Source organism: Mesocricetus auratus, unplaced genomic scaffold (assembly GCF_017639785.1).
Source record: "Mesocricetus auratus isolate SY011 unplaced genomic scaffold, BCM_Maur_2.0 Super-Scaffold_100051, whole genome shotgun sequence".
In the NCBI taxonomy this organism is placed as follows: domain Eukaryota; kingdom Metazoa; phylum Chordata; class Mammalia; order Rodentia; family Cricetidae; genus Mesocricetus; species Mesocricetus auratus.
Window position 1 is genome coordinate 4,963,692 of NW_024429228.1, and position 21,925 is coordinate 4,985,616.

The 21,925-nt window shown below is 40.8% G+C and overlaps 1 long non-coding RNA gene across 1 annotated transcript; it reads right to left on the minus strand.

Annotated features, from left to right (window-relative positions):
* Nucleotides 1–18,400: 18,400 nt before the first annotated feature.
* On the minus strand, nt 18,401–21,390 carry LOC121136132. Its single transcript, XR_005873257.1, has 2 exons — nt 21,332–21,390; nt 18,401–18,915 (listed from the first exon to the last, which is right to left on the minus strand). It is a non-coding gene; the product is annotated as an uncharacterized LOC121136132 (long non-coding RNA).
* Between the last annotated feature and the right edge of the window lie 535 nt (nt 21,391–21,925).

The window sequence follows — 21,925 nt, forward strand, 5'->3', positions numbered from 1 at the left end:
AGTCTTTTGATCCTCTCAAGATGTCTACATAAAAAGATATTCACAATAAAAATAGCTGTTTATTTTTAATTTTTTGCTTGAAAAAAGGTAATGTGTAGTATCCATACAGAAAGTTACAAAATTCAGACCCAAACTATAAAAAATTATAAAATGTATATATGGGAACATTACTTACACGTCAAGAGGAACTTTTCCTTATTCCAAATTCTTGTCAGATTCTCCTCCTTAAAACTAAGGGTTTCATTTTCCTGTTTTTTTTGTCTTTAGTTTTCCTACCACTTTATAAATTCTTAGACTGTATATGTTTAAAAAGTTTTCCTGGTTTTGAAATTTATCAATCTGTGTATATTTTGTGTCTAGTTTCTTCACCTTTTTGTAAATGTTTAAAACATTTTATTTCTGAGACAACAGTTGGTTATATAATATACAATTGGGATTAAGAGAAAACTGGAAAATGTAACAAAACATAATAAATTTATTACACGATGCCCTTCTTCAAGACATACTCTTCTTTTCTCCTCCTTGCTAAACCAGATTTTTTTTTCAATCTGGACTAGTATTTGTACTACATCGATTTGTAGTACAACAAAATGTCTTAAAATTGCAGCGTTTCACACAAAAGCATCAAGTTACAGGATACTACCATGCAGTCTGGCCAATTCCCCAATGCAATTTCTGTGTAAAAAGGTCACATCCATACTTATTCAGTGTTCCCGGTCAGAGATAACAGACTGTTTGTCCTGAGCTACATAACTGGGCAAGAAAGAGCTCACATTCTGCCTTTCCTCCAACGAGTTTTCCTCATTGCTCCTCTTTGGAGATAAGAGAAAATTGTAGCATAAAAAGTATTCTTTCCCCAGCCTTCTCTCACCCCTTAAACACATAGTACCTGCTTTATTTGTTATTTTATGTATATGACTGTTTTACTTGCATGTGTGTAAGTATACCACTTGTGCCTGTGCCTAGTGCCTGGGGGAAGCTAGAAATGACTCTTAGATCCCCTGCAATTTGGAGTTGCAGAAGACTGCGATTCACTGTGTAGCTGCTGAGAACTGGATCCAGGTCTTCTGGAAGAATAGCCAGTGCTCTTAATCACTGAGCATCTCTCCAGGCTCTGAGTACCTGACTTTTAATCATCTTCTGGGGTTTTTTAAAGTGTTGCTTTTTAAAATTTTTGTTTTTAAATTTAAATTTAAATTAGGAACAAGTTTTCTTCACATATCAATTCCAGGTCCCTCTTCCTTTCCCTTCCCTCCTCCTGTGCCCTCCTACCCACTCCTCCAATATCCCCTCATTTCCCCAGGGAGGGTGAGGCTCTCCATGGGGGTGTCCATAGTCTATCATTTAATCCAGGGCAGGGATGGGAATCCAAAGTCCATTTGTATGCCCAGGATAAATACTGATATACTGCCCAAAGCCCAATAGATTGCCTAGTCCTCCTCACAGACACACACTTTCAAAGGGGGTCTTGATCAGTCCCATGCTGGAATCACAGCCATCACTCTGGGATTCAAGAGCTAACCCTTGTCAGGTCAGCTGTTTCTGGGGGTTAAACCAGCCCAGTCTTAATCCCTTTGGTCATCAGGCCTCCCTCTCTGTCACTGGATTCCTTGAGTTCAGCTCAGTGTTTAGCTGTGGGAGTCTGCCTCTGCTTCCATCAGTCACTGAATGAAGGTTCTGTTTCCCAGACTCACTAGTCATGGGATTGTAGGCTGGCACTTCCCAGATCTATGTCTAAAATTCATATATGAGAGAGTACATGCCATGTTTCTCTTTTTGTGACTGTGTTACCTCACTCAGGATGGTTTCTTCTAGTGCCATCCATTTGCCTGCAAATTTCAGGATTCCATTGTTTTTTTTTCTGCTGAATAGTACTCCATTGTGTAGATGTACCACATTTTCTCTATCCACTCTTCGGGTGACATTAGGCATCTAGGTTGCTTCCAAGTTCTGGCAATTACAAATAATGCTGCTATGAACACAGTGGAACAGATGTCCTTGTTGTATGTATGTGAATCTTTTGTATATATGCCTAAGAGTGGAGTTGCTGGGTCTTGTGGTAGGTTTATTTCCATTTTTTTTGGAGGAATCTCCATACTGATTTCCAAAGTGGCTGTACATGTTGGCACTCCCACCAGCAGTGGAGGAGTATTCCCCTTTCACCACAACCTCTCCAGCATAAATTGTCGTTGGTGTTTTTGAATTTAGCCATTCTGACAGGAGTAAGATGGTATCTCAGCATTGTCTTGATTTGCATTTCCCGGATGGCTAAGGATGTTGAGCACTTTCTCAAGTGCCTCTCAGCCATTTTAGACTCCTCTACTGAAAATTCTCTGTTTAGTTCTGCAGCCTACTTTTTAATTGGATCCTTTGGTATTTTAGAGACTTGCTTCTTGAGTTCTTTGTAAAATTTGGAGATCAGCCCTCTGTCAGATGTGGGGTTAGTGATTAATTTTTCCCATTCTGTGGGCTGCCTTTTTGCCTTGCTGACTGTGTCCTTTGCCTTACCGAAGCTTCTCAGTTTCAGGAATTCTCATTTATTGTTGACCTCACTGTCTGTGTTAATGGTGTTATGTTCAGGAAGCTGTCTCCTGTACCAATTCTTTCTCTTCTAAGAGGTTCAGTGTGGCTGGATTTATGTTGAGGTCTTTGATCCATTCGGACTTAAGTTTTGTACATGGCGATAGACATGGATCTATCTGCATTCTTCTACATGCAAGCATCGAGTTATGCCAGCACCATTTGTTAAAGATGCTTTCTTTTTTCCATTGTATATTTTTAGCTTCTTTGTGGAAGATCAGATGTTCATATATTTATGGGTTAATATCGAGGTGTTCAATTCCATTCCATTGATCTACCTGTCTGTTTTTATGTTAATACCAAACTGTTTTCAGGACAACAGCTCCAAAAGAGCTTGAGGTCAGGGATGGTGATGCCTCCAGATGTTGCTTTGTTAAGTAAGGTTGTTTTGGCTAACCTGGGTCTTTTGTTTTTCCATACAAAATTGATTATTGTGTTTTCAAGGTCTGTGAAGAATTGTGCTAGTATTTTAATATGGATTGCATTGAATCTGTAGATTGCCTCTGGCAGGATTGCCATTTTTACTACATTGATCTTACCTATCCAAAAGCATGGGAGACCTTTCCATTTTCTGAGGGCTTTTTAAATTTCTTTCTTTAAAAACTCAAAGTTCTTGTGAGACAGGTATTTCACTTGTTTGGTTAGCATTACCCCAAGGTATTTTATGTTGTTTGTGGAAATTGTAAAGGGTAATGTTTCTCTGATTTCTTTCTCAGCCCTTTTATCGTCTGTATACAGTAGTATATGCTGATTTTCTTTCGTTAATTTTGTATCCTGAAACTTTGCTGAAGGTGTTAATCAGCTGTCCTAGTTCCCTGGAAGAGTTCTTTGGGTCATTTTTGTAAACTATCACATCATCAACAAATAGTGAAAGTTTGACCTCTTCCTTTCCAATTTGTATCCCCTTGATCTCCTTTTGTTGCCGAATGGTTTTAGCTAGAACTTCAAGTACAATATTGAAAAGGTATGGAGAGAATGAACAGCCTAGTCTTGTTCCTGATTTAAGCACACTCGCATTGAGTTTCTGTCCATTTAGTTTGATGCAGGTTGTTGGTTTGCTGTATATAGCTTTTATTATGTATAGATATGTTCCTATTATCCCAGATCTCTCCAAGACCTTTTTCATGAAGGGGTGTTGGATTTTGTCAAAGGCTTTTTCAGCATCTAGTGAGATGATCATGTGATTTTTGTTTTTCAGCTAGTTTATACGGTGGATTACATTGATGGATTTTCATATGATGAACCATCCCTGCATCCCTGGGATGAAACCTACTTGATCATGGTGAATGATTGTTTTGATGTGGTCTTGGATCCGATTTGCCAGTATTTTATTGAATATTTTTGCATCAATGTTCATGAGGGATATTGTTCTGAAGTTCTCTTTCTTAGTTGTGTCTTTGTTTGGCTAAGTGATCAAGGTTATTGAAGCCTTGTCAAAGAGTTTGGCAAAGACCCTTCTGCTTCTATTCCATGGAATACTTTAAGAAGAATTTGTATAAGCTGTTCTTTGAATTTCTGGTATAATTCTGCACTGAGGCCATCTGGCCCTGGTCTTTTTTTTGGGTTGGGAGACTTTTAATGACTGCTTCTAGTTCCACAGGGGTTATAGATCTATTTCAATTGCTTATCTATTCTTGATTTAATTTTGGCAAGTGATAGCTACCCAGAAAATAGTCCATTTCCTTTAGATTCTCAAATTTTGTGGAGAACAGGTTTTCAAAGTATGACCTGATGATTCTCTGTATTTCCTCAGTGTCCGTTGTTATACCCCCCTTTTCATTTCCGATTTTGTTAATTTGTATGTTCCCATTCTGCCGTTTCATAAGTTTGGATAATGGTTTGTCTATCTTGTTGATTTTCTCAAAGAACCAACTCTTCGTTATATCTTGGAGTCTACTCCTGCTGGGTGAGTTTGCTTCTTTGTGTTCTAGAGCTTTCAGCTGTGCTGTTAATTCTCTAGTGTGACTATTTTCCAATTTATTCATGTGGGCACTTAGTGCTATGACCTTCCCCCGTAGCACTGCTTTCAAAGTGTCCCACAAGTTTGGGTATGCTGTGAATTCATTCTCATTGAATTCCAGGAAGTCTTTAATTTCTTTTTTTATTTCTTCTTTGACCCAGGAATGGTGCAGTTACTCATTATTCAATTTCCATAAGTTTGTAGGTTTTCTGCAATTTGTGTTGTTGTTGAATTCTAATTTTAACGCATGGTGGTCTCATGATATGCATGGAGTTATTCCAATTTTTTGTACCTGCTGAGGTTTTCTATGTTGCCAAGTATGTGGTCAATTTTTGAGAAGGTTCTATGTGGTGCTGAGAAGAAGTTATATCCTTTTTTATATGGATGGAATATTCTTTATATGCCTGTTAATTCCAATTGTGTCATAACTTCTATTAGTTCTTTGTTTACTTGTTAAGTTTCTGTCTGGAAGTTCTGTCTAGTGGTGAAAGTGGTGTGTTGATGTCTCTCACTATAAGTGTGTGGGGCTTTATATGTGATTTGAGTTTTAGTAATCTTGCTTTTATGAATGTGGATACCTTTGTATTTGGGGCATAGATGTTCAGAATTGATACTTCATCTTGATGGATTTCACCTGTGATGAGTAGGTAATGACCTCCTTCATCTCTTTTGATTGATTTTATTTTAAAGTATAATTTGGCAGATATTAGGATTGCTACCCCCGCTTGTTTCTTGAGTCCATTTTATTGGGAAATCTTTACCCAGCCCTTAACTCTGAGGTAATGTCTGTCTTTGAGGTTGAGGTGTGTTTCTTGTATGCAGCAGAAGGATGGGTTCAGTCTTAGAATCCATTTTGTTAGCCTGTGTCTTTTTATGGCTAATTAAGTACATTAATATTGCAGGATATTAATGATGATTGATTGCTCATGCTTGTCTGTTTTGGAATGGTTGTTGTTGGTGGAATTATATGTGTATTTAACCCCTGTTTTCTTTTGGCTGTTGGTAAGGTGGGATTACCTATTGCCTATGTTTTTCTGGATGTAGTTAACTTCCTTGGATTGGAGTTTTCCTTCCTGAACTTTCTTTAATGCTGGGTTAGTGGATGTGTATTGTTTGAATCTGGTTTTGTCATGGAATATCTTGTTTTCTCCATCTATATTGATTGAAAGCTTTGCTGGATATAGTAGTTTTGGCTGGCATCCGTGGTCTGTAAGTGTTGGTAGAATATCTATCCAGGACCTTCTGGCTTTCAGAGTTTCCATTGAGAAGTCAGGTATAATTCTGACAGGTTTACCTTTCTATGTTACTGGACCTTTTTCTGCAGCTTTTTTTTCTTTATTCTGTTTGTTTGGGGTCTTGATTATTAGGTGGCAAGGGGACTTTCTTTTTGTGGTCTAGTCTATTTGGTGTTCTGTAAGGTTCTTGTACCTTCATTGGCATGTCTTTCTGTAGGTTGGGAATATTTTCTTCTATGGTTTTGTTTAATATATTTTCTGCCCATTTGAGTTGGTTTTCTTCACCTTCTTCCATGCCTATTATTCTTAGGTTTGTTCTTTTCATGGGTGGCTCTCAACCTGTGCGCTATGACTCCTTTGGGGATCAAATGATACTTTCACAGGTACTGCATAAAGCATTAGAAAACACAGATATTTACATGACAATTCACAATAATAGCAAAACTCCAGTTATGAAGTACAATGAAAATAACTTTATGACTATGGGATCTCCACAATATGAGAAATTGTATTAAAGATTTGCAACACCGATACTCCAGCCCACACCTCTGAAGGAAGCCTTCTACCCCACCAGACAAGAATCAAGAGCCCTAATCCCCATGTAAGGCTGCCCTCCAAACCTGTCCCCAATTGCCCAGCATAACCCTAACTGCCTCTCCTCTCCTCCTCACCATATCCTAGTGCACACTTCTGGCAGAAGCATCCTATCTTATCAGAGGCCCGGCCAACATACTGAACCTCAGATAAGTTCACCCCTCCAATACTCATGTGTCTGCACAACATACACTCAACCACCCTCCTCTCCTTGTCATACCTTAGCCCAACCTCCTAACCCATCAGAGGCCAGACAAATTCCCTGAAATTCAAATAAAGTCTCCTTCCCCACCAGAAGTCAGGCTACCCTTCTAAACCACAGAGAATCCCAGGCCAGATCAGAAGCCAACCACATCAGATATCACCAGAACACCAGCACCAAACTTGGGCAGCCACCCTCTTGCTGGGTTAGAGGCTATCAGGGCCATTAGAAATCCAGCCCCCAACTTAGGCAGAGACCCTCTACTGAACACAGGTTACTCCTGCTAGAATACCAGGAAACAGAAACCAAAGAAGGAAATAGTCATTTAACAAAGACAAACCCATAAATCTCCACCTAGACCTATAATCATTCCAAATTCAGATACCTAAACATCAGCGTAAGAACACAATCAACAACAGACAGGTAATTTCTCACCACCATCCATCACACTACAGCAAGCCCTGAATATTCAACACAGCTGAAGAACACAAAAATGACGTTAAGACCAACTTTATGAAGATAATAGAGGTCCTTAAATAGGAAATGAATAAATCCCTTAAAGAAATTGAGGAAAAGGCAATAAAAATTGGAGGAAATCAATAAATCCCTTGAAGACTGTCAAGAAAGGCAAGGCAAGAAATAAAACAAACATTGAAGGAAATAAAACTCTTCTAGACCTGAGAGTGGAAATAGAAGCAACAAAGAAAACCTAAGCTGAGGGAATTAGGAAATGGAAATTAGAGGAAAGTGACCAGGAATCACAGACAGAAGCATCGCTAATGGAATACAAGAGATGGAAGAGAGAATCCCGGGTGTTGAAGATGTGACAAAGGAATTTAGACATTAGTTAAAGAGAATGTAAAATCTAAACAGTTCAGGAAATCTGGGACATAAAATCTGGGACTACTAAAAGACCAAACTTGGGAATAATAGACCAGCAGAAGAAGAATACCAGTTCAAAGGCATAGAAAATATTTTAAGAAAAATCACAGAAGAAAAATTTCCCAACCTAAAAAAGGAGTTGCCTATAAAAGTAAAAGAAGCTTACAGAACAGTAAATAGACTAGACCAGAAAAGAAAGTCCTCTGACCATATAATAATCTAAACACTAAACACACAAAACAAAGAACGTTAAAAGCTGCAAGAGTAACAGGCCAAGTAATATATAAAGACATTTTTTCTATGGTGAATCTAAAATCCAGAAGGGCCAGGACAGATGCCTTGCACACTCCAAGAGACCACAGATGACAGCCCAGACTACTCTACCCAGCAAAACTTCAAATCAGCATAGATGGATAAAAGAACAAGATATTCCATAAATTGAATTTGCAAAATTATCTATCTACATGTCCAGCCCTACAGAAGGTACTAGACAGAAGTCCAGCCCTACAGAAGGTACTAGAGGGAAAACTCCAACCAAGAAGGTGAACTACACACCACTAAAACCTCAGAGGCAATAAATAGTCTCACACCAGCATAACACACTCACACACACACACACACACACACACACACACACACACACCACCACCACCACCACCACCACCACCACCACCACCACCACCACCACCACCACCAAAGTATCAAGAATTAACAATCATTGGTCATGGGCATCTTTTAATATTGATGGGCACAGGATCTTCAAAATTCGATACTCTGCAGTCAAATAGTAGGTTTTGGTACCGTGGAGATCTGACCTTTCACATGTGCTTTGAAAACAGCGGGCCTAATCTTATTCTTTCTCTAATGCAGCCTTAGTCACTCCATCCCACTCTCTTTGCATTTGCTGCTTTCCTCACAGCAACGAAGTGTGACAGTTTCTTTTCTTTTCTTTTTTTTGCGTTCCCTAATTTTTTAAAATCCCATCATCAAAAGAGTGCCACCATAGGACATCAGGCATCGGCAACTTTGTCATAGTAAGCCATCTTTGGACCCATGCTTAAGCCAACCAAGCAAACTCTTGACCCATTTTCTCCTACAGTGTGAGTTATGACTTTAAATGAAAACAGTAAACCTACACAGGCAATTTCAGTCTGATCCAGTATTGTGAGCCTCCCACCTTAAAATCCATTCCCTACATGCTCGGTCCTTTGCCTGTTTGCATTAGTAAGCAATTCAAGTTCTTAGGGAGTGTAGGTTTCTGACTTACAGGGATAGATAGACTTGGGTCTGGTCACAGATCCAGAAGAAACTAAGGGTGGTGAGTTCTGAGGACTTTGTCCTGCTTGGCATGCCCTTTAGACAAGACAGAATCCCATCCCCTCAGACAACACTGCAGTGGGCAAGCCTGCTTTCTCAGGTCCGTCAGAGCCAGAGTCCTTCCACACGTCTCCATCCTGTTAAGGACCATTCTTGGTCAGTCAGTGCCCTCACTTCGCCTGCAGACACCTTACTTATGAGGTGACTGGCACTTGACATTGCATTCAAAAATCAGCTAACCTCACAATCCTGTGTCTGGAGGAGTGAAGCATCTCTCCCAGGACACTTAGAAATCCTTAGATCTTTTATTTGTGCATCCAGACCTGGGAATTTCATTACTAAGTTGGTCCCTTTCCTTTGTTACTTTTTGCAGAGATGCCAGAAGCAGTTTGACAATGGCATCAAATTCCCTAATCCTCCAGAAATGTTCCAAAGTATAGTACATAGAGTCACTAAGTCCCTTACCGATCAAAAAGCATGAATGGTGGTGGTGGGTGGGAGTCAGTCACATTTATCTATTTATCTATTTTTCTATTTTATCTATCTATCTATCTATCTATCTATCTATCTATCTATCTATCTATCTATTTATTTGAGAGAGGTTTTCTCTGTGGCTTTGGAGGCTGTCCTGAAACTAGTTCTTGTAGACCAGGCTGGTGTGGAACTCATAGAGATCTGCCTTCCTCTGCCTCCCGAGTGCTGGGATTAAACCTGTGCACCACCACCGACCAGCCACATATATCTTTTTCAGCAGCTCACATCATCAGTGTTCTCTGCACTATCAGAACAGTTTTGGCAACTTCATGTTTGAAGAGCCAGCCCCAGATACCGCCAGGCACACAAAGGAAAATCAGAACTTGGCTGCTTAGTCTTACAAGCCAGGGATCTAAATTCTAAGTCGTTGCTGCAGGGGATCTAAAACCACCCTAGGGAATTGTTGGTGTGGAGGCCATGTCAAAAGGTCAAAGAGGTCAGAGAAGACCTCGATGATGGCAAAGCAGTTTCTCCCTCTGACTTGCTTTTGTCTTTGCCGCCGGTAGATAGGTGCTACCCACATTGAGGGTGCCTCTTCCTCTGATCAGTCGCTGCTCCACTTGTCAATCCTCTGTCAACTCGCCTCTAACAGTGATGCCTTTCTCCAGTAGAGTTGACACCAAAGGTAACCTTCAGATCTTTTTCTTTTGTCTTCCTTCGTCTTTCCCTTTCCTCCCTTTTTATGAGTTCATCTGTGTCTCTCTCTTTAGCGAAACGTCTGTTGAGCATCTGTTTTTGTTTTAATTAATGTGTCTGTGTTTTTTATTTCATTACTTTTTTTAGAAAAGAGCTTGCTTCACATGTCAATCCCAGCTCCCTCTCCCTCCCCTCCTTCCTCACCTCCCCTCCATCCCCCAGCCTCCTACCCTATTCCCACCTTCCTTCACACAGGGGATATCCAGAGTCTCTCACCTTGCTCAGGGCAGGGCCTAGGCCCTCCCCCCAGAGTCAAGGCTGACAGAGCATCACTCCCCATGCCACAGACACACAAAGTCCATCTGTATGCCAGAGATAAACACTGATCTACTACTCAGGGCCGCACAAGTTGCCCAGGCCTCCCCACTGACTCTCACACTCAGAGAGTCCAGATGAGTCCTATGCTGGCCTCCCAGCTGTCAGTATGGGGTCCAAGAGCTCCCCTTTGTTCAGGTCACCCGTCCCTGCAGGCTTTGCCAGCCCATTCTTTGCCCATTTGCTCATCTCTCCTCTCTCACTGTCACTGGGTTCCAGGTGTTCAGTTCAGTGTTTAGCTGTGGGTGTTTGACTCTGCTTCCATCAGTCATGGATGAATGTTCTAGGATGGCATATAAGGTAATCGTCAAGTTCATTATCATGAATGGGCATTTAGGGTAGTCTCTCCACTATTGCTTAGCTTGTCAGTTGGTGTCATCCTTGTAGATCACTTGAGGTCTCACTGGTGCCAGATCTCGCTTCAAACCTATGACTCCCTCTATTATGGTATTTCTCATCCTGTTCTCCCCCTATTCTATCCCAAACTCAACCTTCCTGTTCCCCCATGACCTACTCTCTTCTCCTCTTCTCGCCTTGTCTTTTTCCCAGCTCCCACTCCCCCCTAACCTCCCTTACCGTGTTCCCAATCTGTTCAGGAGATTGCCTCATTGCTCTTCTCTGGGGTACCATGCATATCTTTCTTAGGTTCTCTCCTGTTTCCCAGACTCTCTGTCAGTGGAATTGCAGACTGGCACTCCCCTGATCCATGTCTAAAACGCACATATAAGTGAGTACATACCATGTTTGTCTTTTTGTGACTGGGTTACCTCACTCAGGATGGTGAGTACTCCATTGTGTAAATGTACCACATTTTCTCTATCCACTCTTCAGTTGAGGGGCATCTAGGCTGCTTCCAGGTGCTGGCTATTACAAATAATGCTGCTATGAATATAGTGGCAAGATGTCCTTGTTGTATGAATTTGCATCTTTTGGATATATGCCTAAGAGTTGAATTGCCAGGTCTTGTGGAAGATTGATTCCAATTTTCCTGAGGAATCTTCATACTGATTTCCAAAGTGGCTGTATGAGTTGGCACTCCCACCAGCTATGGAGGAATGTTCCTCTCTCTCCACATCCTCTCCAGCACAAATTGTCTTTGGTGTTATTGATTTTAGCCATTCTGACAGGAGAAAGATGGTATCTCAAAGTTGTTTTGGCTTGCATTTCCCTGATGGCAAAGGACTTTGAGCATATTCTCAAGTGTCTGTCAGCCATTTTAGACTCCACTATTGAGAAGAATTCTCTGTTTAGTTCTGTAGCCCACTTTTTAATTAGATCCTTTGGTGTTTGGATACTTGCTTCTTGAGTTCTTTGTAAATTTTGGAAATCAGCCCTCTGTCAGATATGGGATTAATGAATATGTTTCCCATTCTGTGAGCTGCCTTTTTGTCTTGTTTACTGTGTCCTTTGCCTTACAGAAGCTTCTTAGTTTCAGGAGGTCCCATTTGTTAATTGTCAATCTCAGTGTTTGTGCTACTGGTTCAGGAAGCAGTCACCTGTACCTATTCGTTGAAGAGTATCTCCCACTTTCTCTTCTAAGTGTTTCAGTGTGGCTTGATTTATGTTGAGGTCTTTGATCCATTTGGACTTAAGTTTTGTGCAAGTCGATAGACATAGATCTATCTGCAGTCTTCTGCATGTCAATATCCAGTTATGCCAGCACCATTTGTTGAAGATGCTTTCTTTTTTTCCATTGTATAATTTTAGCTTCTTTGTCAAAAATCAAGTGTTAATAGGTGTGTGGGCTAAAATCAGGGTTTTCAATTTGATTCCATTGGTCTCCCTGTCTTTTTTGTGCCAATACCAAGCTGTTTTCAAAACTATAGCTCTATAATAGAGCTTGAAGTCAGGTATGGTGATGTCTCCTGAAGTTCCTTTATTGTATAGGGTTGTTTTGGCTATCCTGGGTCTTTTCTTTTCCATATAAAGTTGATTGTTGTTCTTTCAAGATCTGTGAAGAATTGTGCCAGTATTTTGATAGGGATTGCATTGAATCTGTAGATTGCTTTTGGCAAGATGGCCATTTTTATTATGTTGATCCTACCAATCCAAGAATGTGGGAGATCTTTCCATTTTCTGGTATCCTCTTGGATGTCTTTCTTTAGAATGTCAAAGTTCTTGATATACAGGCCTTTCACTTCTTTGGTTAACATTATCCCCACATATTTGATGCTGTTCATGGCTATTGTAAAGGGTGATGTTTCTCTGATTTCTTTCAGCCACTTTATCATCTGTATATAATAGGGCCACTGATTTTTTTTTGAGTTAACCTTGTATCCTGCCACTTTGCTGAAGATGTTTATCAGCTGTAGGCCTTCCCTTGTGGAGTTTTTTTGGGTCACTTATGTAAACTATCATATCATCTGCAAATAGTGAAAGTTTGATTTCTTCTTTTCCTTTTTGTATCCCTTTCATCTCCTTTTGTTGTCTTATTGCTCTATCTAGAAATTCAGGTACAATATTGAAGAGATATGGAGAGAGTGGACAGCCTTGTTTTGTTCCTGATTTTAGAGGAATTGCGTTGAGTTTCTCTCCATTTAGATTGATGTTAGCTGTTGCTCACCTCTGACCTTTGCCCTGAGTGTGGGTGGAAGTGAAATAGCTCTCTCTGCAGGCTCCTGGTTTCTTGGCTATCAGTCAGTTTACCTGGCTGCAGTGCCCAGGTCAGGGGATCTGAGAGAGGGAGAGCAGGCAGAATTTGGGTCTAAGATGGGGACCCAGAGCTCACCTCTGACCTCTCCTCACAATAATTTTTAAGGTCTGTCTCTTCTGCTTCATGTATGTTGTGCTTATCAGGTCTTGCTGGCATGGGGTCTCTAGATTCTGGTGGAGTCATGTTGGTCTTTCTATTGCTGAGTGAGTTCCTATTCTGTCTTCTTCCCATATCTTCTTCCAGTGGGTGCAGGTGGGGTCGTTCTGTTTCCAGTGGTCTCCTTCTTTCCTGAAGCTGAAGCTGGCCATGCCGGTGGGTGGGGTATAGAAGGATTGACATCTTTCCTGAAACTGGGCACATTGGAGCATGGGGTCTGGAAGAGGTTATGTCTTTCCTGAAGTTGGGTGCAGCTGGGGGTAGGGTCTGGAAGGACTGACATCTTTCCTGTGTAGGCGGGTCCTCTGGATGCCAGGAGTGGGTTCCGGGAGATTTAGGGAGAGGGCGATGGGCAGGGGAGGGGGTCCCAGAAGGACCCAAGCTCACCTGAAGCTGGGCACGCTGGAGGGTGGGGTGTAGAAGGACTGATGTCTTTCCTGTGTGGGCGGGTCCTCTGGATGGCAGGAGCTGGCCCTGGGAGATTGAGGGACTGGGTGATGGGCAGGGGAGGAGTCCTAGCGTGACAGTTTCTTGACCTTGAAGCATACTTGTGCTGGACAGGAGCACCTACAGTTGGTTGTGTGGCATATCAAGCAGCTCCATCTTTCCTGGGGAATGATGTATTCATTAGCAGATAATTCATCCACACCAGAATCCCAATGATTGGGTTCATTTTCTAGGCCCATTCCAGGTATGAGATCAGGCAGCACCCTGACCTAGAAAACGTAGGCCTTTTTAAGAACTGTTTAGTTGAAGCAGGATGTTTCAGAAGTGTGGGGAGGGCTAAAGGAAACGGAGGCAGAAGAAGCCAGGATTTACTACGATTCAAAGTGTTAAGGGGGAACAGACTCCTCAGTGTGCTGCTGTGGAGATGGAGACATAAGATCCTCAGTTGATGAGGATCTGTTCACCCACAGCGAACCAGGCTCCTGGAGAACTGAGAAGTCCCCTCCATCACACAGCTCCAGCATGCTTTCTGTTGTCTTCTCCTGTCTGTCACAGCTGGAGACCGGACACAGGAACAGCAGGGGCAGCTGGCCAGCAACAAGGAGCAAGTTGTGGTAAAAGAAAGGAAAAGCAGGTGCCCCATGTGCTTATGTATGAGAAATTCCAGGAAAAAACAGCTTCACTTATGTACCTGGTAAACGGGATTTTAAACGAAGTATTGTTGCTGAGTACAAGTTCAAGGCCTTCAACCAGATTGATGACTCATGGTGATGAACACTTGCAAATGAAGATGAAAGGAATAAAGGGTGAAATGTGTGTGTGACTCACTGGACACTTCCACAGTGAATTTTTCTTTTCTTTTCTTTCCTTCCTTCCTTCTTTCTTTCCTTCTTTCTTTCTGCCTTTCTTTCTTCCTTTTTCTTTCTTGTTCTGCTTTGTTTGGCTTGGATTTTGGCTTTTCTTTTGCATTTTATCTTGCTTTGGGGGTTTGGAGGTTGCAAGGGTGGAGGGTAGATTCTGGGGCAGGGGAGAAAGATGGGACTGGGATGCATGATGTAAAAACCACAAAGAATAAACAAAAGTTAATAAGATACAAAACAAGCCAGGCAGTGGTGGTGCACGTCTTTAATCCCAGCACTGGGGAGGCAGAGGCAGGTGGATCTCAGTGAGTTCCAGGCCAGCCTGGTCTACAAGGTGAGTTTCAGGATAGCCAGGAGTGTTATACTGAGAAACCCTGTCTTGAAAAGCCAAAGAAATACTCTTCCAAATTACAACTGTAATAAAGCAAGGTCTTTCTATTTTACTTCTCTTTTTTGAACAATATTTCTATTTATGATAAAAATACAGAAATGGCCTGACAGTGGTAGCAAATGACTGGAGTCTTAAGATTTCAAGTCATTTTGAACAGATTTGTTGCCTTGTATCAAACATTTAACAGATACTACATATCTTGATTATATTATAATCAGACTTCATTACTCGTGGTAGAAGGGCAAATGAGTCTGTATGATCTTTGATTTGATGGTAGGTATGATGAGAACATTTGTAGTAAAAAATATTAAATACACTTAAGTCTGTATGTATTTCTATAACTATCCCACCAGCTAATTGATTACTTAATCATATGTCTTTTTACTGAAGTTTTTCTTGCTCAAAGAGTTAGAATAATTTTCTGATTATCTCATAGATCACAATGCCTCAGGTTCTTGGCTCTCTGCAGTATTCTGATAATTCTATTGCTTATTTTCTGAGTGAAAAGATATCATTGCTACAAGCTCAGAAAAGGTCTCGATGCATCATAGAAAACCTGAGACAGCTGGTTGTCCAGTCATGAAAAGATGCCCTACCTATAAATGATACCAGATTTTTGATATCAAAGTGACTCTACAAATAGCCTTCCTGACAGGTATCCCCCTCACTGCTTTTGCTTTCTTTATGAGATGAGTGCATATTAAGTTTATATGTCAGTGGAGAGAACTGTTTTATTACCTCAGGATGAACCCCTTTGTCAGCATGACTCTGACTTAGCAGTGAAGTGAAAATTTAATTTTAAAGACCTGTCAGAAATCCACATCTACTGCTCATGAAATATATGATCACATTTTGTCATGATCAAGTGTGATGAGCCTTTGAGAGTGCGCACGTTGGTGATACAGGTGCCCAGGGACACTGAAACAACAGTTAACGACCATCAAGCAAATAAATCACAAGCACAAGCACTTTATATTTAATTAAAATGCACATTCATCCATCCTCATATGTACACAAATGACAAATCATCAACTTAGCCACTCATAATTTCTGAGAAAAAAGGGAGAAAGGGAGACAGAAAAACTCTGTATGCCTTTTGAAATAAAATATGTAGCTAAGTTCTTTAAAAGCTAGTGACTGAAAGGAAAGGGATGACTCATAGGGTTGCTTCCCAGCTGCAGGGCTGAGACAGAAACAGGCAATTCCTCATCATTACATGTGCATCTGTTATTCTTTCACATTAAAATTAATCCTCTGACTATGTTATATCATTATACTATGCTGTTTCTACCTCCCTGCTTTAAGTCTGCTTGTGCCGGTTGCTTCTCTTTGGGGAATATTATTGTTACTATTTTGCCCACTTTCCTTAACAAGGATTTCAGAGTTGTATTTCATTCAACCTGTCCATCACACCGAAATTCTGTCACCTCTAAATCCTATGGATTCTACATGGATCCCACTGTTACAACCTCGTTTCAGGCCCTAATCACCTCTGCCCTACACTCTTGCCTAGCTTTCCATAACCCATCTTTTCCCCATCAATCAAACCACCAACATTCTTACTGAAAACATCTGTCTTGTCTTCATTCTTTTCATAAAATAGAGCACATCTCCTTGGTATCATTTTGTTGTTCTCCCTTTGAAGCCACGAGTTGTACTCAAGCCTGATGACCTGCTAAGCAGCTGCTCTAAGACTGAACTGCTCACATGTTTTATCTTACCACTGCCTTTCTTTTCTCAACCCCGTCTGTCCTCAATGCTCCAATTACCAGACATAATGACTTTCCCTGCGCTGGAACTGTCTGAGCTCTATCAACCCTAGATGTGCAGGTATTTTTACAATCAGCTCGTCACATATTTCCTTATACGCACTGTTTGAAATTATTGGCATTTTAAATTAATCTTTAGATTGTAAAGGTAATGGGTTTCTTCATGGCATCTTTATGTACACATCACATGTTGCTATTCAGTGTGATCCCTATTCCTATTCACCTCCGTGAATTTCTGAAGCCTTCCTCTCTTCTCTCCATAGAATGAGTTCATATTTGTTTTTATTCTGACTTGTTTCTTCCCTGGATCACAAGTAGGTGGCTTTAAACCCTACATCATGAATGAAAGTTAGTCTTTGATATTCTTGCCACGTGAAACTTTATTCAGAGTTATAGTACTCAGTTCTCATTACCTTTGTTTATATCTTAGACTAGTGATCATTTCTTCTCTGTTTTGAATAAAGACAAATGTCCTTCTAGAAACAAGGGGAAACATAGTAATAGAGTGATGCTGTAATGATAAACGACACACTTACTGAAAGTAAAACTAAGTATTTATTGTAGAAATTACTCACAAGATACCAAACAAGTAACCCAGATGAGCCGAGTAGTATTCTGCCGCCAAACTGAAAGCCGAAAGCCGGAAAAAGAGACCAAGACTTCCCTTGTTCAGTCTTTTATACTTTCCCCCCCGTAACGCCCCTAGCCATGCCCAAAAGTGGGCCTGGCTAGTAACACAGTTCACCGCCTGTGTCTGTATAAGTCATTATGTCCGTATACGTCTTTAGTCATGCCTAAAGTGGGTGTGGTTAGCAGTGTGGTAAACCGCTCTTTTATTACCTCATCTGTATGAGCCTCTAGTAAGTCACATGGTTAATTGTGGCATTGTTTTCCTCCTACAATAGAGCATGCAACTAAGTGAAAAAACTGTGTCTGTGGGTGTGCCTGGGAGTCAGGCTTGGGTTTTCTGTAAACTGTGAAGTCAACTGTAGTCTCTAGGGTTATCTACCTTTATAACCCAATTCTAAAATTTGTAATTACTTGACTTGAACACATTACTTGAAGTACCAATGCCTCATTTTTTTTTCAGTTGAGGACCACATAATATATTGGAAATATCTCCTATGTGTGAGGTCCTACTCTAAGTGATGTGTTTAGACTCATAAAGATGACAGACAAATTTTATGCATTTGGGAACTCTATATTTTTGTAGTTTTCTCAAAAATATGTGACTAGAATTGTGAATGTACTAAAAATGTTCTTAGCATAGTGCTTTCATATAAAATAGATACTATCACTAAGTTTTAGTGACACAATTTTAAAGTTGATATGCGTGGGTAGTGCAGCAATGATGCACTTTTTGATTTTAGTTTAATCCAACTGCTCCCATTTCTGAATATACTCACATCCTTAATGGGGTTTCTCTAACCACTAATCGTTACTTGATCATGGAGTTGTTGCTTTGGGTCTGAAATGATGAGTAGTTTTGTTCAGACAATGAGTGCTGTTACAAGTGAGTTTCCTTTGTGCTTATCCGTGTATCTGCTTTATTTTCTCTGGCTTTCTTATGGCTTCTGTGAGCCTCTGATTTCCCTTATGGAATGATTCTGATTCTATGCTTTGCTCTCTCCTTTACTTTCCATGTCTTGATTCTTATTCTACTTCTTCACCTGGTGTCATTCTTTTATCTGACGCTGCCTTCTACTGGCTAACACTATGAGTTTTATTCTTGCTTTGATTTTAAAATATATTGTTAAGGTTGTTTAATTATTTTGGGGGATTAGAACATTGAATAACCACACAGATGACCACTGGATAAATTAGTCTATTAAACTGGTCATTATCCTGATATCACATGGTGAGATGTATATTCTAATGCTATGTGTTCCTTAGTTTTAATAGTAAACTAAATAAAGATGCATTAAACATTATACACATAACAACATTATTAATCCTGTGTCTCTTTTTAAAATAAAAGGGGTACAAAGAGGACAGACAATTTCCCGGAGTGTTACAATTCTTAAGGTACAGAAGAGACCTTTGAGTTCATACTGTCTGGCTTTATAGTCCTTGTTGTAAAGTCTTAGGAATTGCTGATTCTCACTTGAAATTAGGATGACATAATAGCCTTACAGTGTAGACTTTACATCTAGTTTGAGCAGGTGCCATGCTGAGAGTTTAATGATGCTGTGATGTAGATTCATATCATTTGAAGTCATATGGCTTCCATTTCTAGTTTCTACAGGAACCATGAGATGCTCTTTGCGGAAGTATGTGCTGTCTTCATAGGAAAATGTTGACATACTCAAACTCTCCTTCAGAGCCTGAAATGGTAGCATGATTCTCTTTTACCATCTTTTCCTTTACTTTATTGATACAGTCAAAGGACATCCAGCTGGTCTATATTTCCCCACATTAATTCCAGTCTTACCAACTTGAGAGTTGAATAAAATCTCATAAATTGTGAGAAATGCACAAGAAAATTTATCTTTCTCACTCTGCACTCATCCTATCGATGGTTTTTTATCTAAGGACCCTTGCTACGGAGACTTGCTCCAGAACACAGACCCTCTCCTCTCCAACATATTTTCTCACTCACTCTTCTTTCATTTCTGTGTGTGTGCATTATTCAGACAAATTCTCTCCATATTCAAGTTATCCAGCGTTATAATTTAAGCACAAACCCCCAAACCCAAACCCAGCTCACATTTTTAGCATTTTTTCAGGGCGTATGGAGGTTAGGATTTGGGTGTTAGTTAGCAGAAGCAGTTCACTAAGGATGGACCGTCAAGACTACACAGGCTCCTGGTTCTTCCCTTGCTTTGACTCCTCACACACTGTGATGTCAGCCGACACTGACGCGCGCTCTCACTATGGGAATGGAACATTCCATTGTGCCTTCCTCAAGAATAGACTCAAGTCTTCCAAAACCAGAGTCAAATAAAATTCCCTGTCCTAAATTCTCTGTTTCAGATACTGTGGTCATAGTGATGAAAATTAATACACTCGGAGAGTGTTATTATTGTTGTTATTTTTTGCACTACCTCTACTGCATTTTGTAGGTGAACAATAACTAGTAAATGCAGGACTAGGCCACTTTTTATCAGGTAGTATTTTTCTTTCATTTGCTGTTTTTTTCCTTTTTCAGCTTCAAAATACTGCAAGATGTTCATTGTGAAGACTGAAATTACTAAGAAAATAATGGTGTAAGAAGAAACATTAGTATAGAAAATTTACAGAATATTCGTCAGAATACTGTTAGTGCAGAGACTGCAGAGTTTTAAAGATAGGAAAAGGAGGCAGCTTTCATGGTTATTTAGAAACTAAGTACATGAGCATCTTTGACAGCGCCCTAGAGGAAGTTCAGCAGAATTCACTTAAGATAGCATATCACAGACATAGGTCTCTCTGTGTACTGAAGAGTGGGAGGTAAAATGGCTTTCAATTCTAGAACTCGGAATGACACATGGAAGCAAATTAGAAATCTTAGACTATAAACCTCTCATGACAGAATTCGTCAGGAGGAAGTCCAGACATTCACGGTGGCCTCTCTCTTAGTCTCTCTCCAAACATCCATTATTCAAGTCACACACAGAGTGGCCTCCTTCACCTGCTGATACAATCTTCCCCGGCTTCCAGGCCAAGGCCTTGAGCTTGTGACTGTGGGAGCTGCCTGGTAACCAGCACCCAGTTGCTGGCAAGTAGCCATTCTCAGGGGTTCAGTTGACAGTTGTTTTAAACAGATTTTTTTAAATTTAACTTAGAAACTAGGTTACTTTCACATGTCAATCCCAGATCTTTCTACCTCCTCTCCTCCCCTACGGCCAACAATTCCCCCAAGCCCCCACCCCATCCCCCCTCTGCTCCCCAGGGAGGATGAGGACCTCCATGGGGGATCTCCAAAGTCTGTCATTTCATCCAGGGCAGGGCCTAGGGCATTCTCCATGTGTCCAGGCTGAGAGAGCATCCCTCCATGTGGAATGGGCTACTAGAGTCCATTCGTATGCCAGGGATAAATACTGATCTACTACCCGAAGCCCCATAGATTGCTGAGGCCTCCTCACTGACACCCACATTCAGGGGGTCTGGATCAGTCCCATGCTGGCCTCTCAGTCATCAGTCTGGCATCCAAGAGCTCCCACTTGTTCAGGTCGGCAGTTTCTGTGGGTTACACCTGCCCCGTCTTGACCCTGTTTCTCATCATTTCTCCTTCTCTGCAACTGGGCTCCAGGAGTTGGGTTTAATGTTTAGCTGTGGGTGTCTGCCTCTGCTTTTGTCAGCTACTGGATGAAGGCTCTAGGATAGCATATAAGGTAGTCATCAAACTCATTATCAGCGAGGGGCTTTTAAGGTGGCCTCTTCACTATTGCTTAGTTTGCCCCATTGGTGTCATCCTGGTAGATCTCTGGAAATCTCACTAGTGCCGAATCTCTCCTCAAACCTATAATGACTCCCTCTATTATGGTGTCTCTCATCCTGCTCTCCTCTATTCTTCCCCTGACACAACCTTCCTGCTCTCCCATGTCCTGCTCTCCCATCTTTTCTCCCCCTCTTTATCCCAGCTCCCTTTCCCCTCCCTCCAAGCTCCCAATCTGCTCAGGAGATCCTGTCCTATTCCTCTTCTCCAGGGAACCATGCATATCTCTCTTATGGTCCTCCCTATTTCCCAGACTCTCGTGGGATTCTAGGCTGTCAATTCCCTGATCCATGTCTAAAATCCATGTATGAGTCAGTACATACCATGTTTCTCTTTTTGTGACTTCGTTACCTCGCTCAGGATGGTTTCTTCTAGTGCCATCCATTTGCCTGTGAATTTCAAGATTCCATTGTTTTTTTCCGCTGAGTAGTACTCCATTGTGTAAATGTACCACATTTTCTCTGTCCACTCTTCAGTTGAGGGACATCTAGGTTGCTTCCAGGCTCTGGCTATTACAAATAATGCTGCAATGAACATAGCTGAACAGATGTTCTTATTGCATGAATGTGGGGAGTGAACAGCACTGATTTGTTCTCTGTGAGCTTTCTGGTCCTGTGAAGTCACCTTTAAGTAAAGGATATTTCAGTCAAACTTTAGAGTTTTCTTTGTCAGACAGTGATTCATTTAAATAACTTGAAGTTTAAATGACAGAAAATGACTATTATCTCATTTATTCATTTTTCCTAACCCTAGGAGTGATACACTGAACCTCATTTGTGCCCACATCCTCATGGCCATGGATCACCTCTGTTGAGCCATAGGAAATACTTGTTAGATCACCAGATATTTCGTATTTTATAATGAAGCAGAAGTTATTTTAATATGTATACCAAAAGGCAAAATTTGTTACCATCAAA